This window comes from Arachis hypogaea, chromosome 7 (assembly GCF_003086295.3).
Source record: "Arachis hypogaea cultivar Tifrunner chromosome 7, arahy.Tifrunner.gnm2.J5K5, whole genome shotgun sequence".
Lineage (NCBI taxonomy): Eukaryota > Viridiplantae > Streptophyta > Magnoliopsida > Fabales > Fabaceae > Arachis > Arachis hypogaea.
The window spans coordinates 31,374,821-31,386,240 of record NC_092042.1 but is presented as its reverse complement, the minus strand read 5'-3'; the positions used below and the strand labels follow the sequence as shown (position 1 = coordinate 31,386,240).

Sequence of the window (11,420 nt, the reverse complement as noted above, 5' to 3'; positions counted from 1 at the left end):
ACTTTTCGTGTAGAGACTTTTTCTGGAGTTAAACGCCAGCTTTTATGCCAGTTTGGGCGTTTAACTCCAATTCTTATGCCAGTTCCGGCGTTAAACGCCGGGAATTCTGAAGCTGATTTGCACCGCCGGTTTGGGCCATCAAATCTCGGGCAAAGTATGAACTATTATACATTGCTGGAAAGCCCAAGATGTCTACTTTCCAACGCCGTTGAGAGCGCGCCAATTGGGCTTATGTAGCTCCAGAAAATATACTTCGAGTGCAGGGAGGTCAGAATCCAACAGCATCTGCAGTCCTTTTCAGCCTCTGAATCAGATTTTTGCTCAGGACCCTCAGTTTCAGCCAGAAAATACCTGAAATCACAGAAAAACACACAAACTCATAAGAAAGTCCAGAAAAGTGAATTTTAATGAAAAACTAATAAAAATATACTAAAAACTAACTAAATCATACTAAAAATATACTAAAAACAATGCCAAAAAGCGTATAAATTATCCGCTCATCACCAGCCATGAAGGAGGTGGTGCAGAAGGAGGTCACTAAATTACTAGAGGCTGGGATTATTTATCCTATTTCTGATAGCCCCTGGGTAAGCCCTGTCCAAGTCGTCCCTAAGAAGGGTGGCATGACAGTGGTTCATAATGAAAAAAATGAACTGGTTCTTACAAGAATAGTTATAGGGTGGCGTATGTGTATTGATTACAGAAGGCTCAATACAGCTACCAAAAAGGATCATTTTCCTTTACCATTCATAGACCAGATGCTAGAAAGACTAGCAGGTCATGAATACTACTGCCTTCTGAATGGATATTCATGTTATAATCAAATTGCAGTAAATCCCCACGATCAAGAGAAAACAGCATTCACATGTCCATATGGAGTATTTGCATACAGAAGGATGCCATTTGGTCTATGCAATGCACCTGCAACCTTTCAAAGATGCATGCTCTCTATTTTCTCTGATATGGTGGAAAAATTTTTGGAAGTCTTCATGGATGACTTTTCAGTATTTGGAGACTCATTTAGCTCCTGTCTTGACCATCTAGCACTTGTTCTAAAGAGGTGCCAAGAGACTTAACCTGGTTTTAATCTGGGAGAAATGTCACTTTATGGTGACTGAAGGAATTGTCCTTGGGCACAAAATTTTGAACAAGGAAATAGAGGTAGATCAAGCTAAGGTAGAGGTAATTGAAAAATTACCACCACCTTCCAATGTTAAGGCAATCAGAAGCTTTCTGGGGCATGCAGGATTCTATAGGAGGTTTATAAAAGATTTTTCAAAAATCGCCAAACCTCTGAGTAATCTGCTAGCTGCTGACACGCCATTTATCTTTGATAAGGAGTGTCTGCAGGCGTTTGAGACTCTGAAAGCTAAGTTGGTCATAACACCAGTTATCTCTGCACCAGACTGGACATTACCATTTGAATTAATGTGTGATGCCAGTGACCATGCCATTGGTGCAGTGTTGGGACAAAGGCATGACAAGCTTCTGCACGTCATTTACTATGCCATTCATTTTTTAAATGATACACAGAAGAACTACACAACCACAGAAAAAGAGTTACTTGCAGTGGTTTACGCCATTGACAAGTTTAGATCTTATTTAGTAGGATCAAAAGTGATTGTGTACACTGACCATACTGCTCTTAAATATCTACTCACAAAGCAGGATTCAAAATCCAGACTCATCAAATGGGTGTTGCTTCTGCAAGAGTTTGATATAGAAATAAGAGACAGAAAAGAGATAGAGAACCAAGTAGCAGATCACCTGTCCCGAATAAAACCAGTAGAAGGGGCGTCCCTCCCTCTTACTGAGATCTCCAAAAACTTTTCGAATGAGCAACTCTTTGCCATCCAGGAAGTGCCATGGTTTGCAGACATTGCAAACTACAAGGCAGTAAGATTCATACCCAAAGAGTACAGTAGGCAGCAAACAAAAAAATTGATCACGGATGCAAAGTACTATCTTTGGGATGAACCATATCTCTTCAAGATATGCGCAGACGGAGTAATCCGTAGATGTGTACCTAAAGAAGAAGCACAGAAGATCCTTTGGCACTGCCATGGATCACAGTTTGGAGGACATTTTGGAAGTGAGTGAACAGCCACAAGAGTCATCCAATGTGGCTTCTATTGGCCTATGATGAGCGGATAATTTATACGCTTTTTGGCATTGTTTCTAGTATGTTTTTAGTATGTTTTAGTTAGTTTTTATTATATTTTTATTAGTTTTTAGTTAAAATTCACTTTTCTGGACTTTACTATGAGTTCTGTGATTTCAGGTATTTTCTGGCTGAAATTGAGGGACCTGAGCAAAAATATGATTCAGAGGCTGAAAAGGACTGTAGATGCTGTTGGATTCTGACCTCCCTGCACTCGAAGTGGATCCCTTGAATCCGAATCTTCGTGGTATAAGCTAGAATTGATGGCGGCATTCAAGAGAATCCGGAAGGTCTAAACCTTGTCTGTGGTATTCTGAGTAGGATTCAATGATTGAATGACTGTGACGAGCTTCAAACTCCTGAAGGCTGGGCGTTAGTGACAGACGCAAAAGAATCAATGGATTCTATTCCAACCTGATTGAGAACTGACAAATGATTAGCCGTGCCATGACAGGGTGCATTGAACATTTTCACTGAGAGGACGGGATTGTAGCCACTGACAATGGTGATGCCCAACATACAGCTTGTCATGGAAAGGAATAAGAAGGATTGGATGAAGACAGTAGGAAAGCAGAGAGATGGAAGGGACAAAGCATCTCCATACGCTTATCTGAAGTTCTCACCAATGAATTACATAAGTATCTCTATCTTTATGCCTTATTCGTATATCATCCATAACCATTTGAATCTGCCTGACTAAGATTTACAAGGTGACCATAGCTTGCTTCATACCAACAATCTCCGTGGGATCGACCCTTACTCGCGTAAGGTTTATTACTTGGATGACCCAGTACACTTGCTGGTTAGTTGTGCGAAGTTGTGATAAATAGTTGAGATTGCAATTGAGCGTACCATGTTGATGGCGGCATTGATGATCACAATTTCGTGCACCAAGTTTTTGGCGCCGTTGCCGGGGATTGTTTGAGTATGGACAACTGACAGTTCATCTTGTTGCTTAGATTAGGTATTTTTCTTCAGAGTTCTTAAGAATGAATTCTAGTGTTTCAAGGTGATGTTCTTATCATCACCAAAGCTGATTGATTCTCATCAATTTAGCTCTTGAATGCAATGTCCTGCTGAAGCTTGGCTAGCCATGTCTAATTCCTTTAGACTAACATTGCATGATTCCTGGAATTCTCATTAAGAATTTTGATATCTTTATTTTCTTTTCCACTTAATTTTCGAAAAATCCAAAAAAATTACAAAATCATAAAAATAAAAAAATATTTTATGTTTCTTGTTGAGTCTGGTGTCTCATTTTAAGTTTGGTGTCAATTGCATGTTTCTATTCTTCTTGCATTCATTCATGTGTCTTAAGTGATCTTCAAGATGTTCTTGATGATTCCATTGCTCTGATCTTTAAATTCTCTTGTCTTGAGTGTTTTGGTGTTTTTCATATGCATTCTCATTTTGTTAGTGTCAATGGTATACAAACTGCTAAGTTTGATGTCTTGCATGCATTGTTATTTGATTTTAGTTACATTTTGATTATTAAAAATCCAAAAAAAAATTTTTTAATTTGTGTCTTTTCAAGTCAAAAATACAAAGAATTGAAGATTCAGAACATACAGCAGAGGAATTACACAGAAAAGGGTGGGCGTTCAAAACGCCCAGTAAAGAAGGAAAACTGGCATTTAAACGCCAGCCAGGGTGCCTGGCTGGGCGTTTAACGCCCAAAAGGGTAGTGTTTTGGGCGTTAAATGGCAGAATGGATACCATTCTGGGCGTTTAACGCCAGGATGGCACAAGAGGGAAGATTCTGTTTTTAATTCAAATTTTTTTCAGGTTTTCAAAATTTTTCAAAATCAATTTCTTTCCATTTTCAAAAATACTTGCTAACAATTAATGATTTGATTCAACAATTCAAGTATGTTGCCTTTTCTGTTGAGAAATGTTTAATGTTTGAATCATATCTTTTCTTGTTAGCCAAGTCATTAATTTTTAAAATCAGATCTTTTTAAATTGTTTTTTCAAATCATATCTTCTCAATCATATCTTTTTAAAACTATATCTTTTCAATCATATATTTTTCTCACATCTTTTTTTAAAATAGTTTTCAATCATATCTTATTGATTTCTAATTTCAAAATCTTTTTCAAAAATCACTTGATTTCTTTTCCACTCTTGGTTTTCGAAAATCAATTAGTGTTTTTCAAAATGTTTTTAAAATCTTTTTATTTTATTTCTTCCCCTCTTCTCACATCCTTCTATTTATGGACTAACACTCCTCCTTAATACACAATTCGAACTCCATCTTTCTTGATAAGTTCGAATTCTTCTACCTCTTCCTTCTATTTTTCTTTTCCTCTGACACTTCAAGGAATCTCTATACTGTGACATAGAGGATTCCATACTTTCTTGTTCTCTTCTCTTTCATATGAGCAGGAGCAAAGACAAAAGCATTCTTGTTGAGGCTGACCCTGAACCTGAAAAGACCTTGAAGCGAAAGCTAAGAGAAGCTAAGGCACAACTCTCTGTAGAGGACCTAACAGAAATCTTCAAACAAGAAGAAGACATGGCAGCTAAAAACAACAACAATGACAACAATGCAAGGAAGGTGCTGGGTGACTTTACTGCACCTACTCCTGACTTCTATGGGAGAAGCATCTCTATCCCTGCCATTGGAGCAAACAACTTTGAGCTTAAGCCTCAATTAGTTTCTCCAATGTAACAGAACTGCAAGTTCCATGGACTTCCATTGGAAGATCCTCATCAGTTTTTAGCTAAATTCTTGCAAATCTGTGATACTGTCAAGACCAATGGGGTTGACCCTGAGGTTTACAGACTTATGCTATTCCCTTTTGCTGTAAGAGACAGAGCTAGGATATGGTTGGACTCACAACCTAAAGAAAGCCTGAACTCTTGGGAAAAGCTAGTCAATGCCTTCTTGGCAAAGTTCTTTCCACCTCAAAAATTGAGTAAGCTTAGAGTGGAAGTCCAAACCTTCAGACAGAAGGAAGGTGAATCCCTCTATGAAGCTTGGGAAAGATACAAACAATTGATCAGAAAGTGCCCTTCTGACATGCTTTCTGAATGGAGCATCATAGGTATCTTTTATGATGGTCTGTTTGAGCTATCCAAGATGTCATTAGATAGCTCTGCTGAAGGATCTCTTCATCTGAAGAAAACGCCTGCAGAAGCTCAAGAACTAATTGAAATGGTTGCAACTAACCAATTAATATACACTTCTGAAAGGAATCCTGTGAACAATGGGACAAATCAGAAGAAATGAGTTCTTGAGATTGATACTCTGAATGCCATATTAGCTCAGAACAAAATATTGACTCAGCAAGTCAATATGATTTCTCAAAGTCTGTCTGGAATGCAAGTTGCACCAGGCAGTACTAAGGACGCTTCATCTGAAGAAGAAGCTTATGATCCTGAGAATCCTTCAATAGAAGAGGTGAATTACATGGGAGAATCCTATGGAAACACCTATAATCCTTCATGGAGGAATCATCCAAATCTCTCATGGAAGGATCAACAGAGACCTCAACAAGGTTTCAACAACAATAATGGTGGAAGAAACAGGTTTAGCAATGGCAAGCCTTTTCCATCATCTTCTCAGCAACAGACAGAGAATTCTAAGCAAAGCAACTCTGACTTAGCAACCATTGTCTCTGATCTAATCAAAACCACTCAAAGTTTCATGACTGAAACAAGGTCCTCCATTAGAAACATGGAGGCACAAGTGGGACAACTGAGCAAGAAAATTACTGAACTCCCTTCTAGTACTCTTCCAAGCAATACAGAAGAGAATCCAAAAGGAGAATGCAAGGCCATTAACATGACCCACATGGCCGAACTTGGAGAGGAGGAAGAGGCAGTGATCGCCACTGAGGAAGACCTCAATGGACGTCTACTGGCCTCCAATGAGTTCCCTAATGAGGAACCATGGGAATCTGAGGCTCATAATGAGACCATAGAGATTCCATTGGATTTACTTCTGCCATTCATGAGCTCTGATGAATATTCTTCCTCTGAAGAGGATGAGTATGTCACTGAAGAGCAAGTTGCTAAATACCTTGGAGCAATCATGAAGCTAAATGACAAGTTATTTGGTAATGAGACTTGGGAGGATGAACCCCCTTTGCTCACCAAAGAATTGGATGACTTGTCTAGGCAGAAACTACCTCAAAAGAGACAGGACCCTGGGAAGTTCTCAATACCTTGTACCATAGGCACCATGACCTTTAAGAAGGCTCTGTGTGACCTAGGGTCAAGCATAAACCTCATGCCTCTCTCTGTAATGGAGAAGCTAGGGATCTTTGAGGTACAAGCTGCAAGAATCTCACTAGAGATGGCAGCCAATTCAAGAAAACAAGCTTATGGGCTTGTAGAGGATGTTCTGGTAAAGATTGAAGACCATTACATCCCTGCTGATTTCATAGTCCTAGAAACTGGGAAGTGCATGGATGAATCCATCATCCTTGGCAGACCCATCCTAGCCACAGCAAAGGCTGTGATTGATGTGGACAGAGGAGAATTGATCATTCAAGTGAATGAAGAATCCTTTGTGTTTAAGGCTCAAGAATATCCCTCTGTCACCATGAAGAGGAAGCATGAAGAGCTTCTCTCAAAACAGAGTCAAACAGAGCCCCCATAGTCAAACTCTAAGTTTGGTATTGGGAGGCCACAACCAAATTCTAAGTTTGGTGTGGAACCCCCACATTCAAACTCTAAGTTTGGTGTTGGGAGGTTCCAACATTGCTCTGAGTATCTGTGAGGCTCCATGAGAGCCCACTGTCAAGCTACTGACATTAAAGAAGCGCTTGTTGGGAGGCAACCCAATGTTATATTTATCTAATTTTCCTTTGTTATTTTATGTTTTCTGTAGGTTGATGATCATGGGAAGTCACAAAATCAACTAAAAAAAGCAAAAACAGAATGAAAAATAGAAAGAAAAACAGCACACCCTGGAGGAAGACCTTGCTGGCGTTTAAACGCCAGTAAGGGCAGCAAATGGGCGTTTAACGCCCAGTCTGGCACCATTCTGGGTGTTTAACGCCAGAAAGGGGCACCAGACTGGCGTTAAACGCCAGGAAAGGGCAAGAAGCTGGCGTTAAATGCCAGAAATGGGCACCAGCCCGGCGTTTAACGACAGAATTGCCATAAAGAGCATTTTTGCTCACCACTTGGTGCAGGGATGACTTTTTCTTGACACCTCAGGATCTGTGGACCCCACAAGATCCCCACCTACCCCACCACTCTCTCTCTTCTTCACCCATTCACCAATCACCTCAACACCTCTTCCCCAAAACCCCTCACCTATCAAATCCCATCTTTCTCTTCACCACTCACATCCATTCTTCATAATACCCCACCTACCTCACCATTCAAATTCAAACCAATTTCCTTCCCAAACCTACCCTCACATAGCCGAACCTTACCCCTCTCTCCACCCCTATATAAACCCATCTTTACCACTTCATTTTCACACAACATAAACACTACTTCTCCCCCTTTGGCCGAACCACAATGTCATCTCCATCTCCTTCATTTCTTCTTCTTCTACTCTCTTCTTTCTTCTTTTACTCAAGGACGAGCAAACATTTTAAGTTTGGTGTGGTAAAAGCATTGCTTTTTGTTTTTCCATAACCATTGATGGCATCTAAGGCCGGAGAAACATCTAGAAAAAGGAAAGAGAAGGCAAAAGCTTCCACCTCCGAGTCATGGGAGATGGAGAGATTCATCTCAAGGGTGCATCAAGACCACATCTATGAAGTTGTGGCCTTGAAGAAGGTGATCCCCGAGGTCCCTTTTAAACTCAAAAAGAGTGAATATCCGGAGATCCGACATGAGATCCTAAGAAGAGGTTGGGAAGTTCTTACCAACCCTATTCAACAAGTCAGAATCTTAATGGTTCAAGAGTTCTATGCCAATGCATGGATCACCAAGAACCATGATCAAAGTGTGAACCCGGACCCAAAGAATTGGCTTACAATGGTTCGGGGGAAATACGTAGATTTTAGTCCGGAAAATGTAAGGTTGGCATTCAACTTACCCATGATGCAAGGAGATGAACACCCTTACACTAGAAGGGTCAACTTTGATCAAAGGTTGGACCAAGTCCTCATAGACATCTGTGAAGAGGGCGCTCAATGGAAGAGAGATTCAAGATGGAAGCCGGTTCAACTGAGAAGGCATGACCTCAAGCCCGTGGCTAGGGGATGGTTGGAGTTTATCCAACGCTCAATCATTCCCACTAGCAACCGGTCCGAAGTTACTATAGACCGGGCCATCATGATTCATAGCATCATGATTGGAGAAGAAGTAGAAGTTCATGAAGTTATAGCCCAAGAACTTTATAAGGTGGCGGACAAGTCCTCTACCTTGGCAAGGTTAGCCTTTCCTCATCTCATTTGTCACCTCTGTTATTCAGTTGGAGTTGACATAGAGGGAGACATCCTCATTGATGAGGACAAGCCCATCAATAAGAAAACGATGGAGCAAACAAGAGATCTCACTCATCATGAAATCCCTGAGATGCCTCAAGGGATGCACTTTCCTCCACAAAACTATTGGGAGAAAATCAACACATCCCTAGGAGAATTGAGTTCCAACATGGGACAATTAAGGGTGGAGCACCAAGAACATTCCATCCTCCTCCATGAAATTAGAGAAGATCAAAGAATCATGAGAGAGGAGCAACAAAGGCAAGGAAGAGACATTGAGGAGCTCAAGCACTCCATAAGATCTTCAAGAGGAAGAACAAGCCTCCATCACTAAGGTGGACCCGTTCTTTAATCTCATTGTTCCTTATTTTCCTGTTTTTTGAATTTTCATGCTTATGTTTATCTATGTTTGTGTCTTGTGATCATTAGTGTCTTAATATCTATGCCTTAAAGTTATGAATGTCCTATGAATCCATCACCTTTCTTGAATGAAAAATGTTCTTAATTGAAAAAGAGAAGAATTACATGAATTTTGAATTTTATAACAGATTAATTATATTGATGTGGTGGCAATACTTTTGTTTTCTGAATGTATGCTTAAACAGTGCATATGTCTTTTGAATTTGTTGTTCATGAATGGTTGGCTCTTGAAAGAATGATGAAAAAGGAGACATGTTACTGAGGATCTGAAAAATCATAAAAATGATTCTTGAAGCAAGAAAAAGCAGTGAATACAAAAAAAAATAGAGAAAAAAAGGGGAAAAAAACGAAAAAAAAGAGAGAAAAAGAATAAAGTTGTGATCCAAGGCAAAAAGAGTGTGCTTAAGAACCCTGGACACCTCTAGTTGGGGACTCTAGCAAAGCTGAGTCACAATCTGAAAAGGTTCACCCAGTTATGTGTCTGTGGCATGTATGTATCCGGTGGTAATACTGGAAGACAGAGTGCTTTGGGCCACGGCCAAGACTCATAAAGTAGCTGTGTTCAAGAATCATCATACTTAACTAGGAGAATCAATAACACTATCTGGATTCTGAGTTCTTATAGAAGCCAATCATTATGAATTTCAAAGGATAGAGTGAGATGCCAAAACTGTTCAGAGGCAAAAAGCTAAAAGCCCCGCTCATCTAATTAATAATGATCTTCATAGATGTTTTTGGAATTCATTCCATATTCTCTTCTTGGTGTTGTGATGAGCGGATAATTTATACGCTTTTTGGCATTATTTTTAGTATGTTTTTAGTATGTTTTAGTTAGTTTTTATTATATTTTTATTAGTTTTTAGTTAAAATTCACTTTTCTGAACTTTACTATGAGTTTGTGTGTTTTTCTATGATTTCATGTATTTTCTAGCTGAAATTGAGGGACCTGAGCAAAAATCTTATTCAGACGCTGAAAAGGACTGTAGATGTTGTTGGATTCTGACCTCCCTGCCCTCGAAGTGGATTTTCTGGAGCTACAAAACCCTAATTGGTGCGCTCTCAACGGCGTTGGAAAGTAGACATCCTGGGCTTTCCAGCAATGTATAATATTCCATACTTTGCTAGAGATTTGATGGCCCAAACTGGTGTTCCAAATCAGCTCAAAACTGCCCGGCGTTAAACGCCGGAACTGGCACAAGAATGGGAGTTAAACGCCCAAACTGGCACAAAAACTAGCGTTTAACTCCAAGAAAAGTCTCTACACATGAAAGCTTCGATGCTCAGCCCAAGCACACACCAAGTGGGCCCGGAAGTGGATTTTTATGTCATTTACTCATCTCTGTAAACCCTAAGTTACTAGTTCTCTACAAATAGGACCTTTTGCTATTGTATTTTCATCTTTTGATCACTTTAGATCTTAGATCAGATCTTGGTTCTTCTGGTTCCCTCTCTGGGGCCGAAGCTAATGATCACTATTATCACTTATGTATTTTCAACGGTGGAGTTTCTACACACCATAGATTAAGGTGTCGAGCTCTGCTGTACCTCGAGTATTAATGCAATTACTATTGTTCTTCTATTCAATTCAGCTTATTCTTGTTCTAAGATATTCATTTGCACCCAAGAACATGATGAATGAGATGATTATGTGACATTCATCATCATTCTCACTTATGAACGAGTGCCTGACAACCACTTCTGTTCTACAAGCAAACAAGGCTTGAATGTTTATCTCTTGGATCCCTTGATCGGAATCTTCGTGGTATAAGCTAGAATTGATGGCGGCATTCAAGAGAATCCAGAAGGTCTAAACCTTGTCTGTGGTATTCTGCCTGACTAATATTTACAAGGTGACCATAGCTTGCTTCATACCAACAATCTCCGTGGGATCGACCCTTACTCGCATAAGGTTTATTACTTGGACGACCCAGTACACTTGCTGGTTAGTTGTGCGAAGTTGTGATAATAGTTGTGATTGCAATTGAGCATACCATGTTGATGGCGCCATTGATGATCACAATTTCGTGCACCAGCCTACTCTCTATAAAGACCTCGAGTGTTTGTACTTAATTGTGACAGTTGCCAAAGATCTGGTAATCTGCCTCACAGTTATGCCATGCCTCAATAAGGGATATTAGAGATTGAGTTGTTTGATGTATAGGGTATTGACTTCATGGGGCCTTTCCCACCATCATACTCAAACGCTTATATTCTGGTGGTAGTGGATTATGTATCCAAATGGGTAGAAGCTATAGCAACACCCACTAATGATACTAAGACAGTGCTGAAATTTCTCCAGAAACACATCTTTAGTAGATTTGGTATCCCTAGAGTACTAATCAGTAATGGGGGCACTTATTTCTGCAATAAACAGCTTTACTCTACTTTGGTTCGATATGGAGTTAGCCATAGGGTGGCCACTCCATATCATCCACAGACAAATG

At 39.8% G+C, this 11,420-nt stretch overlaps 1 non-coding gene across 1 annotated transcript; it reads right to left on the bottom strand.

Moving 5' to 3' along the window:
- Positions 1–5,081: 5,081 nt before the first annotated feature.
- LOC112704539 (small nucleolar RNA R71) lies at positions 5,082–5,189 on the bottom strand. Its single transcript, XR_003155160.1, has one exon. It is a non-coding gene; the product is annotated as a small nucleolar RNA R71 (small nucleolar RNA).
- Between the last annotated feature and the right edge of the window lie 6,231 nt (positions 5,190–11,420).